The sequence below is a fragment of the Pholcus phalangioides genome, unplaced genomic scaffold, assembly GCF_987345545.1.
Source record: "Pholcus phalangioides strain wild (caught in Gottingen) unplaced genomic scaffold, Ppha-v1.0 ptg000022l_1, whole genome shotgun sequence".
Lineage (NCBI taxonomy): Eukaryota > Metazoa > Arthropoda > Arachnida > Araneae > Pholcidae > Pholcus > Pholcus phalangioides.
In genome coordinates this window covers 34,581,723-34,598,386 of record NW_028301615.1, presented here as the reverse complement: position 1 = coordinate 34,598,386, position 16,664 = coordinate 34,581,723, and the positions used below count along the sequence as shown (strand labels likewise).

Sequence of the window (16,664 nt, the reverse complement as noted above, 5' to 3'; positions counted from 1 at the left end):
AAATGGGGCAGCAGGGCCTGAGCCCAGGGACCCGAATAGAACAGGGATCGATAAATTAATGAAATTTCTCATCAATTGTGAAAATATTTCGTTCATGAATTTATCATATATTTTGCGCAGTAATTAATAAAATTTATTTTTTTCCAAATTATTTCTTATAGTTATGCGCAATTTTCCCCACTTGTTGCGGCTCTCCCTATTATTTGGCGCTCTGGACAATTGCGCAGGCAGTACTGCCCTCAATGATATAAGCACATTGTCCCTGGGGACTCGGGTGCTTCCGGGAAAACCTAACCATTTATTGATCTTGAGAAAGATATATTACATACATGGGCAGGTGCAATTACGCACCTCGCCAGTAAACAAGTATAAAATTTGTGATCGAAAAATGGTGATTCATGTAAATAAAATGAGATTTTGGAAACCCTGGAATGAGATGTGGCTCTCATTCCAGTAAATTTTTAGGGGTTAACCGAGGAGTCCCCCAGGGATCTGTTCTTGGCCCCACATCCTCTTTAAATATATTTGTAAACGATTTATGTAATGAATCTCTCCAAATGACAGTAAATTCTGACATGATAAAAATTAGAGAATGGTTTCATGCAAATGATCTCCAACTTAATATCTCTAAACTAAATATATTAACTTTTCTTTGCATAACATTCCTGCCTTGAATATTGACTTTATGATTAATAAACCTGTATGTAACATTAACACTGATTGCAACTGTCATAAATTAGAACAAGTGAATAATATAAAATATCTGGGTATTTATATTGACTCTGACATGAAATGGAAATCCCATGTTCATAATCTACAAATCAAATTAATATTTACAATGTATAAATTTAATTTTCTAAAATATTTTTTTAATCGCTCTTTTTTAATCACCCTCTACTACTCACTGTTCCATTCTTACTTATTATACGGTTTACCTATTTGGGGTAGTGACTATTTGACTAACTTAAAACCTATTATATCACTACAGAAGAAAATTATAAGGCTAATTTTTAATGACTATTATTTAATGACTATTACGACTTCAAAAGTATAGAAATTCTACCACTTAGATACTTATATTTTTATAAATCCCTGTTACTTCTCTTTAAACGTCAATACTCCCTACCATTAATATCCACTCGATCTTCTGCTAGGCGTAACGCTCCATATTCTTTGCCAATTATTCACAAAAACATAAAAAAAATTCATTTCTCCTACCTAATACCTAGGTTTTATAACTCTCTACCCATTGAAATTAAGAATGCTTTCTCTCTTTACACGTACGAAAAGTACAGTACCTCAAAAAATATCTATTGTCTATTGATGATATCTCCGTGCACTTTTAGTCTTTTGTTTTTTTAAAGAAATCGCCCCTCACACTAATTAAGGCAATTAATTTTCTCCCATTATATTTATCAACATTTTAAATATTTTGCCTTTCTGACAGTAGCTTAATTATTCAAATCATACTTATTATCTCTAAATTTGATATTTAAAATGCACCCGCCACGCGTTACCACAATGATGTTACTATTAATTTTTTGTTTTTTTTCCCCCTTCACCCATCTATTATTTGATGTTTAATTATCAATTTCCCTCCCCATTTATATTTGTGTTCATGTAAAAGTGTTTATATATAGGTATATTTCCCTCTTCACACATTGTACTTTTTTTTAATCAATAACCCATCATCCAGTATGTGACAGGCATGTTCACCTTGGATGAAAAGTTGTCTCTATTTGTATATGTATGCTTGTGTACATCTCTTTGCTTAAAAAACAAAAAATTAACAGTTGAATCCCGTTATAACGAAATCCAACAGACCAGAGAAATCATTCGTTATTACCTAATTTCGTTATACAGGAATTCCCGGTTTTCGCATTGTTTCTACGTATTTGAGGGGATTAGAAAAGTGTTCGTTAAAACGAGATTTTTTCGCTATAACGGGATTCGACTGTATTAAAATCGATGAATTTTCCCTCAAAAACAAGCATCGAAAGTTTTATATACAGTGCCGGCAAATTATAAAATACAATATAGAAGACTTACTTTCAGGTCCTGTGAGATCAAAAATACCTTCAGGTTAATCCTCGAAATTCCCACAGCGGGTTTACATTATGAACCCATGGCACGGAAGAAACATTCATTATTATAAGCATTCATAATAGTTTAAAAAAAAACAAAAACAAAATAACGACTGCCGTGTCTTTAGTCAATAAACATTGGGATAACCTACAACAATTTCTGGAAATAATTATGCGTCTAATAATTGTTTAACCGGGATATTATACAACATGCATCGGGTCATTTTCCCTGAATATTGGGTGCGGTTTCGGACCCACATACGTACGAACTCACGTAAGTGCAAATATGGTGTGTTTTTTTCTTCTTGTTAGGGATATAAATTGCTACGCATGGTTTACTAGCAGAGAACCAGACTCTGACATTCACCTCAACTCTTTCTTTCCACGTTTACCTAAAAAATAAAAAAATGAGGAAGAAAAAAAAAAATGTTTCTCTTCCTAAAAATACAAGTCGAATGTGCGCAGCAGCTGAATAAAAAAAAAACTTCTTGCGACCAACCTTTTAAGCCATTGAACCCAACCCATGGTGGCTTAGGGGCCAGATGTAGGTCCCCGGGGTTATCTGATGTGGCCTGACATCTCGAACCTAATTTTGTGAAAATGAACTAAGCGGCACATGTACAGATAAAGTCGCTTAAGTGACCCACCCCTGGCACAATTCCAGAGCCTTTAAGCCACCCGCGGCACATTTTCAGATCACTTGAGTGACCCGCAGCACAGATCCGGAACACTTGAGCGGTCCGTGGTATATTTAGAGATCCCTTAAGTGACGTGTGGAACGGTTTTAGAGCACTTAAGAGGCTCGTAGTGTAGTTCTACTACACTCAAGTTGCCCGCGGCACAGTTGCATCGCACTTAAGCGGCCCACGGCACAATTATAGAACACTTAAGTGGCTCAGAAATATTTCTAGATCACTTAAAAGAACCGCGGAACATTTAGAGATCACACTAAAGTGGCTCTATAGAGCAGTGGTTCTCAACCCTTGGAAGACCGCGGCCTGGTTTCATTCATTTTTGTAAGTAGAAGGCTCGGTCAAACACATGATGGGGGAAAAGAAAACGGCAGATCAGTCACGGCCCGGTATGAATGATGTCACTCTCCAGTACCGGGCCGCGGCCCGGCGGTTGAGAAACACTGCTATAGAGGACTTATTAGTAGGAGGAATGTTAGTTCAGGTTCCCACAAACTAGGGAAAGGTTTTCCTCGTTTATGGCACTCGGTAAGGATGCCATTAGGAATTATTTTTATGAAGAGGTGGTTGATGACGTAAGCATCATCCGAACACCCCCCCCCCCACGTCATCAAAAGTCAGCAAATCCGAAACTTCTCCCTTCCCCCCAACAAATGCCGACGCAATACGCCGTTAAATCGACCCATCGAGGATTCCTATTTCAGAGTGGGAAAAAGAAAAAAAAAATTATCAAAATATAACGGCGCCACTAGCGTATTAGTTAAGCTGCACATATTTGCTCGAGAAAAATACGTGTGAAATTGGGCATCGAAATACGGGAAAATACGGGACATTGCCAATAATCGCCAAAAATAATGCTAAAATCAAGCAGAGTCGCCAACTCATGTCAAAATTACAGAAAAGTTGCCAATCGAAGAAAATAATGCACCACTTCAAATTACAGTGAAATTAACAAAAAACAAACATGATAAAAATATGTGAATTAAATATTCTTATTTTTAGTAGTAATCATCGTAATGTAATTTCTGAGTTGGGAAGATAATTTTGATCGTCGATTTCTGAAGAAAAAAAGGCAAGTTGTCTTCGTTGAAAATACGTGAAAAAAACCGGGACATTTTTGCAGAAAAAAGTCGGGACAGAAAGAAAAACAGAAACAAACCCGGGACTGTCCCGGCAAATACGAGACGAATGGTCACATTAGTATTAGTAAAACATGTCATACTGCTGGAGGGATGAAGAAATTCTGAAAGATAAAGTTCTGATTTAATTAATCGTATTTAACTGGGAGAACTTGCCGCCCTGGGCTATTGCCCGCAAAGAGCCCCTTAAATACACCACTGCTTATGTGCAACGTCTTGCTTCAATATATTTAATCACGTTGAAACCACCTTGCTACAACGATAAATCCAATCTTTACATCATTAGTTGTCATTTCCTTCATCCTCGCTCACTTTAGAATCTTATTTTAGACTTCTTTTTCAGTGCTGTGTCGCTTCTATATTCGTAATTCTTCGACTTCAGAAACATTCTTTTGTTTGACAACAATGAAAATCTGAGCTTTCTCTTGGCGCAACAGAAAGGTTTTTTTTTTTCCATCTATTCTGAAATTATTTCGTTTAAAAATCTAAAAATTATTTCTCTCAATAATTTTGAAATTATTTCTTTCAATAATTCTGAATCTTCATAAATTTATTCTGGAATTATTTCCTTCATCAATTTATTCGAGAATTATTTTCTTCATCAATTTATTCTGTAATTATTTCTTTCATCAATTTATTCGAGAATTATTTTCTTCATCAATTTATTCTGTAATTATTTCTTTCATCAATTTATTCGGGAATAATTTTCTTCATAAACTTATTCTGAAATTATTTCATTCATAAATTTATTCTGGAATTATTTCTTTCATCAATTTATTCTGGAATTATTTCCTTCATAAATTTATTCCGGAATTATTTCTTTCATCAATTTATTCTGGAATTATTTTTTCACTAATCCTAGAATTTATTTCCTTCATCAATTCGGGAAATTATTTCTTTCATTAATTCTGAAGTTATTTTCCTTTCATACATTCTGGAAATATTTCTTTCATTTAGTCTGGATTTTAATGGGTGTTTATTTCTAGCATTTGTTTTGAATTTTCATGATTTTTCCATTCACAAACTCATTCACTTACTCTCGTTGACATATTCACTCACTTGCTTAATCACTCGGTGACTCGCTCACTGGTGACGAACTGTTGCCGTTGAATTTTCCCAGCGGTGATTTTTCCGGCAGTGAATATTGCACAAATGTCCCTGGGCTAAAATAAAAACCGCAAAACCATAAATCCGCCACTGCGAGGGGTCTGTGCCAAGAAACATCGACGCAAAAGTGATCCCAACGAAGCACGTACTGAGGAGGAGGTGGTGGTGGTGGTCATAATAAATTGACCACTCAGTGTGTGTATGTATACACAGGGTAAATGACCAATCTCTGGAAAAAATTTTCACAAGCACCCTTAGGTAGAATTATCAAGGCTTCACTCTTAACTGGTATCGGCTGTAACTGTGATCATGAAAATAAGGTAATGGTAAGAAGTTCACTGAAGCATGAAGAACAATCAGAAAACAATCCCTCCATCGCAACAACAACTATTCTCAAAATGATCCAGGTCAGTAGTTCTGCTGTTTTTAACTGAAAGTATAAGTACGTATTGCTAATTACCTCTACGGGATAAAAATAAAACAAGCCAATACGTTCGTCGAAGCGTGCATAAAGCGAATTGGAAAGCCTTCGGTTCACTAGATGGCGTTGGACTCAACTCCGTGCTTAATTACGAGTGTTGCGATTGTACAGGGTGCCCCGAAATTGACGAGGTCATTAGAAAAATAAGCAAATGGAAACGGGGAGCGATACGGATTGCACAGTTTGCTGCACTGCGCTTGTGCTTTTCAGTCACACGGCGTCGTTGCCGCTGTGGTGCTAGAGTGGTCATAGTGACGGACTCGAACCCCACCGGCGCCACAGTGGTGGTCAACTGAAGTTGGTTTTCTTCGGTTCCCAACTTCGAGGTACGAATATGCGAGCCGATCTACCCGTTAAAACGTCTCACCACAGAGATCAACAGACCTGCCACCAGCGGTACAAATATTCAATCATTACACTTCATTTACAATTTGAAACACAGACGGCAGCACTGAAAAATCAAACAGCACTAGATACGCACTCACTCACTCGGAATTAAGGACCGATAGGACCTGAGTTGTGCTCTGTTTGAAAGGAAGTCAGACGGAATTTCAAAATTATAGTTACAAATTTCCACAGCAGATGGCGCTGTAATCTGAAACATTAGGTTATGGTATTTTCAAATTATCCACCTTTTGCAGTACATAGTGCAGTCTCGGAAATGAAATTGGCAGAAATACGTGCAACTGCCTCACCTCGGATGGCTTAATTGAACTGAGACAGAATTTCAAAATTAATTACAAAGTCCGTCAATAGATGTCACTGTAGTCAAGTTTAGCCTGCCAATTTTGGGGCAAAACTTGTTGAGTTGATGTAATGTTAGAATTAACGCGCACTGGTTTTGGTATAGAAAAGTTAAATTACGCAGACCACGAAGTGATGAATTTTATTTGAGAACCCGAACTTTGATGGTACGTTGGAAGAACTATAAAAAAAATTATTCTGCAAGCAGGGCTGTTTCAACTGCATGATGGGTCAGACAAATAGGGGAGGCTACTGGGCCGTGTGGCAACAAGGGGTTGCCGCTCTAGGAGGGGCATCCAATCTGAGTTGAAAGAGTAAAAAAAAAACCTCTGTCGACGGAATAAAAAAAAAACGCGGTCATAGGGCGCCAAAAATAGTTGCGACACCGGTGGAGATTTCTTCCCGAGTTACCCCTGCCGACCAAGCAAAGCGATATACTGGGGGAACCAGTACTTTCCAGACCTTTCTTACCCTTTGAGTATCATGCCGTCAATTTACTTATTCACTCCCGGAAATCATAGTACCATATCACATCTACACACCTGAAGCCCTCGCGTATATTCATTTTGTTGCCCGCCACCCCCAATCTGTAATTCTGACCGAATGAAGAGTAAACCTGGCGCCCTCAATGAGCGGGGAACCATGACCTCAGTCCATGGCCAGAGTCGATCTCCCCGATCTCGCCATAGAGAGTAACAGGCCTACAAGAGAGTAGTTAGAAAAATCGATAGCAGATGGCAGCACTACACATTACAAGCATTGCACGGAAACAAACTTCACGTTAGGTTCACAATGCATACACCCACATTCCGGCATGTATCAATTCGTTGGAAATTCCGTTGAGGAATGTGTACGAGATGCATGTTCTGTTAAGTAGTAGTAGTAGTCCAGGGCCACAACTGGAAATGAAAATGTACTCTGTCACCCGTGGGTGTGTGTAATGCCCGTTTGCCCCCCCCCCCTTCCAGCAATTTTGTACGGAAAAACAGTATAGTCAGGGCCCTTCCTTCCTTCCTGACCCAGAGCCCGGGGCACCAGAACCCCTGGAAAACAAAAGTGGTGTCTCTGCCCTTGCCGTCCTCTGGCTGTGGGCCTGGTCACATGATTGTCATATTAAACGTACATCAGCAGAGATTTTTTTACGGCTGTTTCAAGCTTCTGCGTTTTTCTTCCTAACTAGGCATGACCATACGTCCCGTATTTCCCGTGACAGTCCCAGTTTTTTTTCCCTGTTTCTCTGACTGTAGCGTCTTTTTTTGCAAAAATGTCCCGGTTTTTCACGTATTTCCTACGAAGACACAACTTGGCATTTTATTCTTCAAAACACCGATCAAAATTATCTTCCCAATTTCATTACGATAATTGCTAATAAGAATATTAGATCAGATAACAAAGAGGGCCACATTTGGTCCGTGGCTAATGGGCTTACAGGGTGGGACACAATGGATGCCTTTCTTCGCCCTCAGATAGCCTGAAATTGATTATAATAACATATAAAGGTATTTTCTTCTGAAATTTTAATTTTTTAAAATATTTTTTTGCAGCAAAAAAATAAATTTTTGATTTTCTGGCGGGGGGGGGGGGGCACGAGCTTAACCCATGCCCCCCCCCCTCCGGGTAAGTCTTTGATTCCAATACGAGTAAGGAGTTAGGGAGCGGAGCTGACGAAATTCTGCTGACGGGGGGGGGGGGGATCAAAAACGGCTAAAAATCAGTTGACGTAATACTTGAATGGCCCCCTTTGACTGATCGCCAAAAGGGCCAAGTGGTTTTTCTGAGGCCCTAACAGGTAAATCCCAGGAAATTTCAACCAAATCTCATTTTTGTGAGGCCTCCATTCTCTGCTCGGGTGGGTCCTTGCGTTAAGACGGCACTCGCCTCAAGCAGGATAGATGCTGTTCCAATCACGGTACAGTTTTTGCTCCGGGGTGATATGAAAAAGACAGTCCGAGAAACAGCTCTGGGGTAAAATAACTAATTTGGGGACCCTGTGCAAGAACTCGTTAAGAAGGAATTTCCACTGTCCCGCTTCCGACATTTCGCCCCCGGAGCGTTTCGTCCCCGTTACATTTCGCCCCCGGAAATTTCGCATCTGACTGACATATCGCCTGCCCTGAAAGTATGAGTGGCCAAGTGAGAGTGCGAAATTGACTGTATAAGTGAGTGAGTGAGTGACCATATGAATATCCAAGTGGGTGGCCGTATGAATATCCAAGTGGATGATCGTATGAATGACCAAAAGAATGTTCTTATAAATGCTTAAGAGAGTGAGGGACCTTATGAATGCTCAAGTGAGTGACCGTGTGAATACCCAAGTGAGTGACCTTATAAATGCTTAAGTGAGAGACGGTATGAATATCAAAGTGAGTGGCCAAGTGAGACACTAATTGATTAACTGTATGAGTGACAAGGTGACAACGAGAGATTGATCGCATTAGTGACCAAGTGAGTGACCATATGAGAGTCCAAGTGAGTGATTGAGTAATCGACTGTATGAGTGACTGAGTGATTGACCGTAAGTGACCAAGTGAGTTTCCGAGTAATTTATCGAATGAATGACCAAGTGAGTGACTAGGTGATTTATCGTATGAATGGCCAAGTGAGTGACTAAGTGAGTGACCGCATGAGTGTCCACGTGAATGATTGAATGATTGCCTCTGAATGCCTGACCTGTGAATATCCAAGAGCGAGTGATATTTTATATATGCTTAAGTGAGTGACGGTATGAATATCCAAGTGAGTGACGGTATTAATATCCAAGTGAGTTATCATATGAGTGACCAAGTGAGACACCAATTTATTAACCGTATGAGTGACAAAGTGACACCGAGTGATTGACAGTATTAGTGACCAATTGAGTGAACATATGAGCGTCCAAGTGAGTGATTCAGTAATTGCCTTAATGAGTGACTGAGTCATTGACCGCTTAAGTGACTAAATGAGTTTCCGAGTGATTTATTGTATGAATGACCAAGTGAATGACTAACTGAGTGAATGAGTGTCCATCTGAGTGACTGAATGATTGCCCTTATGAGTGAGTGAATAAGGGAGTGATTGAATGATTGCCCTTATGAGTGAGTGAATAAGTGAGTGACTGAGTGATTGACATGAGTCACCATTATACTATCATTCACTCATACAGTCATTTATATGGTCGCTCATGTAGTCAGGGCAGGTAAAATATCAGTAGCTAAATGTCCCGCGTGCTTGATCATTCATATGCTTACTCATACGGTCACTCATGTGGTCAGGGCAGGTGAAATGTCAGGGGGTAAATGTCAAACTCGCTTGATCACTCATAGGGTGACTCACTTGGTCACTCATACAGTCAGGGTAGGCAAAATGTGAAGGGGTAAATGTCCAGCTTACTTGACCACTCATAAAGTCACTCACTTGATCAGTACGGTTCCCACAAAAAGAGCAAAACCCACAAACAAAGCTAGATCGCCCAGCGCGACACGCCGTCCACTATCACCAATAAGAAAAGCAGCATTACTGTTTTCTTACAGAGCGCAATACGCCTCACGACAGCGCTTTACGTCGGACGTGATTGGCCGACTTGTTCTGGAGGAGTCAAATGTGTCGTGCGCCGCGTGTTTTGCCGATGTTCTCGTCACTCTTGAGTGTTTTCTTTCCCTTCCCTTCAAACCGGAGCATGCAGACGACCGAGTAGCTGATGCAATGGCCATATACTATAATATAACCGTCCTGATCTGATGCGCCACGCTAGCAAAACACAAAGGCGTAGCGTAATTATGTAACACGTTTCTGCCGGCGCGAAATGGTCTAATTCGGTTCACGCTGCGCAGCAAACCTATTCCTAGGAAAACCCGGCTTTAGCCCATAAGGGGGGAAGTCGAAAACAAAGAATCAGGGGAGAAACAAAGGATAAATGAAGTTCACATTTTTTCCAAAGAGGGGTTAAAATCTTTCCCCCACCCTTAATAGTTTTCTAACCACCTTGAAATTTCTTGTTTGATTCATAGCATTTGTGCTGCCACCTACCCTCAAAATTAAAAACGACTAAAGCAGTGATAGTAAAATTTCTGTCAAGAAGCAGAAATTTTCATTCAGTACGAGTCCCTACGACCGAAGCCCACAAACTGAACCGAATTGCAAGTTCAGTTCTTTCCTTTGGGCATAAGGAAACGTTTAAAACAGAAAAAAAACCCTAGAATAAAAGCAGACGACAGCAGAATTTTTCATTCAATACAGTTCCTTTTAAGTTCACCTCAGCGTAATCTATCTGTCCAATTTCTGATATTAAGATACTCGTCTGCAAGTTCACCAACTCATCGCTAGATGGCCATACAAGCAAGAGGTTTCGATATTTGAGTTGACCATATTTGCTCGAACAAATACAGTATATAGCGTTTCTGAATACGGGAAAAAATACCTGAAATTAAGAATAATCGCCAAAAATGATACCAAATGTAAGCAAAGTCGCCGATCATAGTTGATGAAGCTATACTGCAAATTGTAATGAATTAAAAAAAACGTGACAAATATGTTGGATGAATATTTTTATTTACAGTCGTAATTATAGTGGTGTAATTTCTGAGTTGGGAAGATAGAACGTTGATTTAAAGAAGGAAAAGTCAAGTTGGTTTCGTTGAAAATACGTGAAAAACCGGGACAGTTTTACAAAAAAAAAAAAAAAAGTCAGCACGGCAAAAATAAGAGAAAAAAAGCGGGACTGTCCCGAAAAATGCGGGAGGTATGGTCACTGTATCGATATCCGATATTAAATCAAACTTGTTCACAGCTATTGAACCATTTCGATTGAATTTTAATTGAAAATTACATACGTGGAAAATAATCTCGAAACATTGTCGAAACAAAAACAATCACGTCGGGGGGTGCGGGGGGGGGGGGAGAACTGGCCCCTTTTTATATAAAGTTTTAAAATGTAGGGGGCCGTTACTCCGATTTGAATAACATTATAGCGAGGTGTCCAATAATGGGACACGTACCAAACAAATGCCCCCAAAATTATTGAACACAAGTTTTTTTTTTCCAATTTAATTTTTGTTGGTGGGGGGGCCCTCAAGAAATTTTCGGGGCCCCTGTTCCGATTCACCGGTTAGTGTTTCCAAAGGACTGTGTTCGCATATATATATTTTTAATTTATTGACGTAAAAATTTCATGTTTCGTCCCGGTGCAGGCGTCGTTCAGTTCAAGAACTGGAACATTTATATATTTTTGAGACCCCCATCTCCCTACTAAGATTAATGCATTAAATATGATGCGGGTTACTTAAGTGATGTTAAACTGTGCCATAATTTATATAAACATATTTTGTGTTTACGAGACAATTTTTTTGAGGGATTCTAAGACCCCTACACGTATCAATTGATATACCACTAGCAGAGCCTGACTTTGACATAAAGGGAGGACGCTCTGAGCAAAGCAGAAATTAGGGACCCCTACGAATGACGTCAAAGGTATTGGTTAGTCATTGAAAATATATTAATTGCGTAATTATAATATCTAGTCAAACATTTTCTGAATCCACCCATTCCTTCAGTTTGCCACATAACTCGTGAACCCCCCCCCCCTCCCCCGCCTCGTAAAAACACGCGTGTGTCTTCAAACTTACTCTTTTCACCACTCATATGCTTGCACACTTTCTTGGTCACTTCTTTGGGTTCACTCACTTTTACTTGGTCTATCGCTCTCTTGGTCACGTTTTGGGTGACTCTTATGCTACACACTCTTTAGGTCTGTCCTATTCTCGTTCACTATCTATGCCCAATCCATACCGCGTGGGCCGAATGTGGCCCTCGGAGACATCTGAGGCTTGAGTGGCCCGTTGCACATTTACAGAGCACTCAAGTGACCCGGATATTTACAGAACACTTAGATGATCCGTGGCATATTTACCGAGCCTTTGAGTAAGTTCTGGAGAACTTCAGCGGCCCCGGCACATTTTGAGATCACTTAAGTGATCCGTGGCACATTAATGCATTACAACGGAAATATAATTATCACTGTATCTCAGTAACCTGTTGTATCTACTTAGTTACGACACTGTGTACAGGGCCGACTTAAGAGCATTATGGTCCCCCCCCCTCCCCGGCCAAGTGGTTTTTCCGAGGCCCTACCTGGTAAATTCTAAAAAAGTTTTACCAGATCTCATTTGTGTGAGGCCCCTTTTCTCTTGAGGCCCCCTGGCCGTGCCGGGGGGGGGCCCATGTGTTAAGGCGGCACTGACTGTGTATCCCTATTGTATGCTGAATTTGGCCTCCCGGCATATGTAGACAAAACATAGGCCTCAAAAACTGTTCCGGCTCCGTTACAAGCGAATTTACAAATACACCATACAAATACAACGCCACAACAGGCAAATTGCCCAACGAGGTGGCTGACTTAAGAACACCATGGATCCCCGAGCCATTTTTTGGAGGCCCTACCTACTACTGCTACACCGATCATGACCATATATTCAGACAGTAAATCAAGCTTGGAAGCTATCAGGGACCCTTTAACAAGACACGAAGATGCTAGAGCCATAAGAAAAATACTGAAAGAGAGGAGGAATGTAGCACTGATGTGGGTGAGAGGCCATGTGGGCGAACGTGGAAACGAGGAGGCAGATCAGTTGGCGCGGGAAGCGACGAAACTGGAGACAACGTCCCAGGAGAAGAAGATCGCTGCGGCAACGATCAAAAGAATAATTAAGGGGCAGACAATAGTGGAATGGCAGAAGCAATGGAATGATCCAAAAACAAACGGATGGCTTATTCATAGAGTCATCCCAAAAGTCCAGTGGAAAGAACGTTACTGGAGTAGGGAAAAGACAATCTTCTTCTCGGGCCATGGACCGTTTCCCACCAACTTCAAGCGTTTCAAAATTTCCGACAACGAGCAATGTATATGCGGAGGAGTGGGAAGTCCAATTCACTTTGCCACGGAATGTGTCCACACCAGTCGTTTCCACTTAGTTAAGCCACGGCCGCAATTGGAGAACGAGTGGTTTAAAAGAATGGCCAAGGATGATAAAGCACTCAGGAAAATCAAGGAACTGGTCGGCTTTCTGGAAGAGAGTATGGAGTGGCTCCATAATAAGCGGACGGGAGCGGCAGATCGAGCGACGAGCCCACCTGCACCCAGGAGAAGGAGTGAGAGAATCAGAAGGCGTTAGGAGACGGGACGACAGGGAGAAGAAGAATGGACTGAGGATTAAAACGAAGATCAAGAGGCAGACGATCCAGGCTTCGACTTCCAATGAGGACGAGGCGAAGAAGGAGGAAGTCACGAATTAGTATTTAATTAAATAAGGGCGAAAGCTGTTCCTTGTAGGCGAAGGTCGCGAGGCAGCTCCTTTGAAACCATGCCGGATGAGTGGCTGGACTTTGAGGGCTGGGTGACGGCTGGCCAGGTGTCAGGCAGTTGAATGCATACAGTCGCTTTCGTGGCCCGGGGTATTTGGGGGACACACACACACACACACACACACACTCATACTTCCGGCACAACTCAATCGGTAGTAAATTGCCTATGGCGATAGACCGGAGTTGTGCTCGGTTTGAATGAATGAATGAATGCTACACCGCAAACGCACCACCCGCGGAACCCCCAACGAATCGGTACATGCGGGAATGGGCGTGTACGTGCAGTGAAACCTGACGTTTTTTTTGTTTCTCTGTAATGCTTGTTATGTGTAGTGCTGCCATCTGCCACCAGTTTTTCTAACTATGAGTGAAGTGTTATGATTGAATGATTTATCGTTGTAGGACTGTTGCTCTCTGTGGCGAGACTTTTTAACGGGGAGATCGGCTCGCATTTGCGCCTTGAAGTTGGGAACCACAGAAAACCAACTTCAGCCGACCACCACTGTGGGGTTCGAACCCAGATCCTCGTATCGCGAGTCCGTCACTATAACCACTCGACCACCACAGCGGCAATGGCGCTATTATTTTATTGCAAGGTCGCTTTTAATGTATCAAAATGTACGGCCATGGCCCCTCACAAGGAAGGGGGGGGACTGACAGAGCTCTAGCCCTTCGGCCTAGGACAGTTCTCATAATTTTTTGCTTTTTCATGCTGTAAATTAACTGCAGAAGGGGACATTGAAAAGTCTAACCGGGGACGACGACGACGACCCGGGAAACATCCCAGCCTAGGGAGGCCCCGCTCCAGGATATGAGGGCCATGCGTTCATACGGCATCAGTATTGAATCTGAAAAATACCACACGGTTCTAAATATAGCGGTACAGATTCCAGTGGCCCCCAGAGCTTTTCAACGAATTTTTGTTTTTTGGGAAATTTAACTGTTTTTCTACGTAAAGCAATCATTTCCTAAAAATGGCCGGCGGGCCACAGCAAAAAAGCTTGAGGGGGGGGCGGGAGCGGCACGAATCGTAACATTTCCGGATATGGTGAGAAAGTCCTTCGTTTCGAAATATTGCACAAGATGAACACACATTCAACGAAAAAATATAGAAGAGAGGATTGCTATTAAGCTATTATTTAAACACGGATATTATTAAGCCATTTTGTTCATTGATTGATGGCAAATATTGAAATTATTACGAAAGAGGCAATACTTACAACAAATTTTGTGCGAAACCAGTTTATCCTGTAACGAACATTATTAATAGTAGTAATAATAACTGATCATAGCTGGAATTCTCGGAAGAAGCTTTGGGAGGTACAAAATTTGACCTTGCGAAGAAGAAATTGCACAACAGCGTCAAGCTGAGATGTATATGTAATTGAGTTTTGCTTCAGGAATTTCGATTTATATAACAAATAGCGATAAATTGTTTGTTCATACGTGCTTGCAATTAAGTCATTAAAACGGTAAATTTTAAACTCAATTCATATGTGCTGCGAGACAACGAAAAGTTGAAAAAGACCGCTCTTAGGCCGGAATTGCACTATATAAGTTTTAGAAAATTTCATTTATAAAACTTGAAAAATGCAACTAATAAGCGTATTGGCAACATTCGAGTGGATGTAACCAAAAGGCTTATTGGTAGTTTTGTGAAAGGCATTTTCCAAAACTTTAATAATTAACACCCCATATAATAATTTACCATATAAATTACAATATATACCCACCATATAAATTAATACCATAAAAGTTTGACAAAAGAACTTTCACAAAACTTGAAAAAAACAACAACAACCAATAAGCTAATTGGTTACATTCGTTCGAATGCAATCGATACTCTTATTGGTTGCATTTTTCAAGCCGGAAAAATCTTGCCCAACATTCCCAGGGCATATAAAAAAAAATTAAACAATGTTCTGTTTTTTGTCGGCATTAGGCCGGGATTACACTGTAAAAGTTTTGTAAAAGTGCTTTTATGAAACATGAAAAATACAACCAATAAACTGATCGGTTGCATCATACTGCAGCTGGGCTCAAAATGGAATCGCATACTCGTACTATAAAACCGAGTTGTTCTAGAAAACGGAAAAAAACCTCACTTGCCTAGTGAGGTTTAGTGACATAGTAGCTTCCGAATGTCATGGTGGTAAGATGCTCGTCTGCCGCCGTGAAGGTTGCAGTCACGGTCCTGGGTGAGAACCCGAGGGAGGATATAGATAAGATAATTTCCTTAACGTACTCGAGGCGACCACCAATAGATAGCGCCTTCATTTCTAACTCATGTCATTAATGGCAGTAATTTGCGATATGGGCCAGAGTTGGTGAAGTAGTTACATAGTATATATATCCTAATTGTATTCACGGAAGAGGAAATACTTCTTTTTGCAAAAAAAGTAAATATATATTCCAAAAATAATATATAGTGTATGACCGTATTATACAGTATATGAAGTGTCCGCAATGGATAAAAATTCTGCGACCGATTCTAAAATTGCAGAAAATATTTCTGCCGCAAATTTTCCTCTTCTCCATAACAAAAATATCGTAAAAAAACATCCATCACGCAAAAATATACGACTCCATCTGCCACCTATCGAATAAAAACTGAACCATAAAATAATTCTTTAAGTAAAGTCAATTGCTGGTTTCACACCAATATGCAGCACAAAAACGAATGAAATGTGTTATGGTACTGAACGTTTTCTTTTTATGCAGTATACCTATATGCAAATTTTATGCGCCAAAATACCGGTTATTATGTTTGCCGCTGGGTTATTTTTTGTTAACATCAAAAAACATAGTGACCGGTAGTTTGGTGCATAAAATCTACACCGGTATGCAGCATAAAAGTAAAAATATTAGTTTCATACCACATGGTGCACATTTTCATTCTGGAAATTGGTTTAACTTCACATCCATTTTATTTTAAGACTCATAACAAACAGTTTTGATTTTATTCCCATAGGTGACAGCACGGTATCTTAGCTTGAAAAGGGTGACCATACGTTCCGTATTTTCCGGGACAGTCCCGGTATTTTCTGTATTTTTGGTCGTCCCGACTTTTTGGCAAAAGTGT

At 40.4% G+C, this 16,664-nt stretch overlaps 1 protein-coding gene across 3 annotated transcripts in view; it reads right to left on the bottom strand.

Annotated features, from left to right (window-relative positions):
* The window catches only part of LOC149070246 (serpin B8-like), a 37,077-nt gene extending 31,672 nt beyond the window's left edge, over positions 1 to 5,405 (bottom strand). For 2 of the 3 annotated variants that reach the window (XM_089250138.1, XM_089250139.1), the window contains exon 1: positions 4,975 to 5,405. The gene's annotated coding sequence lies outside the window, so the exon portion shown is untranslated. Of the gene's footprint in view, positions 1 to 2,049; positions 2,439 to 4,974 lie in introns of those variants that run through there. The other variant, XM_089250136.1, reaches the window with a different exon arrangement.
* Between the last annotated feature and the right edge of the window lie 11,259 nt (positions 5,406 to 16,664).